Consider the following 3710-nt stretch of genomic DNA (forward strand, 5'->3'; position numbering starts at 1 on the left):
TCTATATAATATGTAACTTTTTGCTTTAAACAGTACAGCACCAATAAAAGAGAAAAACTTAAATAAATTGCCTTTTTTTTTTTTTACTCCTTTTGAGGTTTTTTGTGAGCTGTAGTCTGATAAATATTTAAAATAATTTGTGAAATATTTAAAAAGTAACAGTTTATACAAGAATTGTACAATTATATGTTTCATTTCGAAGTATGTTATGAATTTATATATTAAATTGTATATTTTAAATGAATAATTAAACTATAATTAAAGATTATTGGAATATTTTTAAAATTATATTCATTAAAATGAATATATAAATATGATTAACTGTAAATCAGGGTTAATATAGTCAAATAAAAATGAAACTAAAATTAAAACCATAAAAATTGCTTTCATAACTAAAATTAAATGAAATCAAAATGAATGCGAACTACAGACAAAAATTACAAAACACAACAAAATTACTAGAACCCTAAGTAAAATGAAACTGTTAAATATGAAAATACTCAAAATATTTCAGATTCAAAATATTAATAAAAACTGTAATAGTAGGAGTATCTCAAAGATACTACAATTGAGGCAGATTGTAAAAACATGGCCCCCTTCTTGTTCACTTTTGTTTTTTGTTTTTTGAAAACCTGGCAACCCGTTTTAGGTCACGCGATATTCGGCGAGATGTGAAAGTTCAGCAACTCCACGTGGGTGTCTGCATGGTACAGCGGGAAGTAAATAAGTTGTTGTGGTGAAGATAGATTATACTGCTGTCATAAATGCATGCAAAATTCGTTTTCTAAATGAATTTCACTTATTGTAGAAAATGGCCGTTAACGTAAAAGCAGTCGAGTCGGTTTTGTTCAAAAGACATTGCTGAGATCCTCACTGAAGAGTGTGGTGACATGCTGAGGTGCTGTCGGATCATTCATATTTTATCAAGTCACACATTTATTCCAGCTCTCAAAAACAAAGGTGAGTTTCTTAACAATGCGTTTTGCTGCAAAGTAACTGATTCACCGCTAACTGAAACGCTCTTCAGGGTGGCCGGGTCCTAAATTAAAGTTCCGTGATTTTGCATGTCCAGCAAGATGACTGAGGATTCATCAGACGCCCAAATCAAAGCGTTGAAAAGACCAGCAGATGATACGCACACTGAAACGGAGTATGAAGACAAGAAGCTTAAAACAGACCAGGATGAAAGGAAATACCCCAAGAAAAAGGTGGCCCTGCTGATGGCATATTCAGGCAAAGGGTATTATGGAATGCAGGTGAGTTATGATGCAGCATAGTGATTTATATATTGCTGTGCTGTCCAAGCATTAATACTTGTCCTGTGCATCCAGAGAAATGCAAAGAACTCTCAGTTCAGAACCATTGAGGATGAACTGGTCACTGCTCTTGTGAGAGCCGGATGTATTCCAGAGGGCCATGGAGATGACATGAAGAAGATGTCTTTCCAGCGGTGTGCACGAACAGATAAGGTGAATATTTTAACCTAATGCTCAATTACTTACGTATTTTATAATCAAATATTGTATTTTATTATAGTGAGGGCTATTATAGGTAATTAAAACTACAATTAAACCATAAAACATTAAAACCAAAAACATTTCTAATTTATTGAGATGCACCAGTACATCATTTAAATGTTCTCAAACTTGCAGGTTACAAGAGGGTCACAGGTGGCTTCAATTCCAAAAACAACTGTGACGCCAGAACGTATTCCTACATGCTTCCCACGGTGTCTTTCTCCCCAAAGGACTATAACCAGGAGGACACGTCATTCTGTCTGAGTTCAGAGACCCTTCAGAAGGTCAACTGCTTATTTGGCCTCTATAAAGGCACCCACAACTTCCACAACTTCACATCCCAAAAAGGTCCTCGGGACCCCAGCGCCAAGCGCTATATCACCCACATGTCCTGTGGAGAGCCGTTTGTGAGACAGGAAGCTGAGTTTGCCGTCATCACAGTAAGAGGCCAGAGCTTCATATTTAATGTTTATCCAAATGCCTTATTTTTTCAGGATGATGATGAAGATGGAAACGTATCTGACTGAATCACTCCAAAGCAGTCTTCTTTTTTTTTTTCTTTGCTTTTTTCTTTTTTGGTTTTATGTTTTATTTTGGTTTTTACTTGTGCTAACATTAATTTCCAAAGATTCCACTGTAATTAAAATTCTGAAATAAACAGATGATTTTGTTAAGGCTTGTTGCAGTTTTCCTTTAAACAGTTTATTTTCTGTTAAACAGTTTTAATGTCTGTTTGCAAGAAAGTGTATAGTTCAGTCGTTAGACCATTTATTCTAATAGATTATTACTATTTTATAAATGGGTTATACTTTTGTGTATTATAAATATGTGTTTGTATAAGTGTTGTATAAGCACTAAATGCAGCGGCTATAGAGTCCTTACCAGGTCAAGAAACATGATCATATTACCCCAATTTTACAGTCTGCACTGGCTACCTATTAAGTTCCATATCAATTACAAAATATTATTACTTACCTATAACTTAAGGCCCTTAATGGGTTAGCTCCTGCGTACCTAACTAGTCTTCTACCACGCTACAATCCATCACGCTCCCTAAGGTCGCAAAACTCTGGACTTTTGGTAGTACCTAGGATAGCAAAGGTAGAGCAACGTATTCCTACATGCTTCCCACGGTGTCTTTCTCCCCAAAGGACTATAACCAGGAGGACACGTCATTCTGTCTGAGTTCAGAGACCCTTCAGAAGGTCAACTGCTTATTTGGCCTCTATAAAGGCACCCACAACTTCCACAACTTCACATCCCAAAAAGGTCCTCGGGACCCCAGCGCCAAGCGCTATATCACCCACATGTCCTGTGGAGAGCCGTTTGTGAGACAGGAAGCTGAGTTTGCCGTCATCACAGTAAGAGGCCAGAGCTTCATGATGCACCAGATCCGGAAGATGATCGGTCTTGTGATCGCTGTGGTCAAAGGATATGTGGATGAAAGAGTGATCGAGAGGAGCTGGGGAGAGGACAAAGTTGACGTTCCCAAGGCTCCAGGGCTCGGGTTAGTGCTGGAGAGGGTGCACTTTGGCCGATACAACAAACGCTTCGGAGGAGATGGCATCCATGAGACTCTGGAATGGACTGAGGAAGAAGAAGCCATTTCTGCTTTTAAGGACAAGCACATTTATCCCAGTATTGTGGAGACTGAGCTCCATGAAAAGTCCATGGTAAACTGGATGGCTACACTATATATCCATGATTTTGAAGCAACGGCCACAGGAAACCAAGAGCGCAAAGTAGGTATTGTTTTGCAGGTTTGTTTAAAGTAATAACACTTTTTTATATATATATATGTATGTGTTGTATAAGCACTAAATGCAGCGGCTATAGAGTCCTTACCAGGTCAAGAAACATGATCATATTACCCCAATTTTACAGTCTGCACTGGCTACCTATTAAGTTCCATATCAATTACAAAATATTATTACTTACCTATAACTTAAGGCCCTTAATGGGTTAGCTCCTGCGTACCTAACTAGTCTTCGCAGTTATATCTGATCAAATACACATTAATATTCTTTTAATGGGTTGAACAAATCATTTTGCTTGGATGGAACAGCTGTTTCTGCCACGGGATTGACATCCCGTGGTAACTAGGATTTACACAAATTTCAGTCTGGATCCAGAACACCTGAGAAGAGATGATGCCAACCCCTCAGAGGACCTCAGATGATGCCAACCCTGAAA

General features: G+C 37.7%; 1 pseudogene; it reads left to right on the forward strand.

The window, feature by feature from the left end:
- The first annotated feature begins 698 nt into the window (after positions 1–698).
- Positions 699–3710, forward strand: part of LOC107662539 (tRNA pseudouridine synthase A, mitochondrial-like) — a 7325-nt pseudogene continuing 4313 nt past the window's right edge.

The sequence above is a fragment of the Sinocyclocheilus anshuiensis genome, unplaced genomic scaffold, assembly GCF_001515605.1.
Source record: "Sinocyclocheilus anshuiensis isolate Anshui unplaced genomic scaffold, SAMN03320099.WGS_v1.1 scaffold457, whole genome shotgun sequence".
NCBI classification, from domain to species: domain Eukaryota; kingdom Metazoa; phylum Chordata; class Actinopteri; order Cypriniformes; family Cyprinidae; genus Sinocyclocheilus; species Sinocyclocheilus anshuiensis.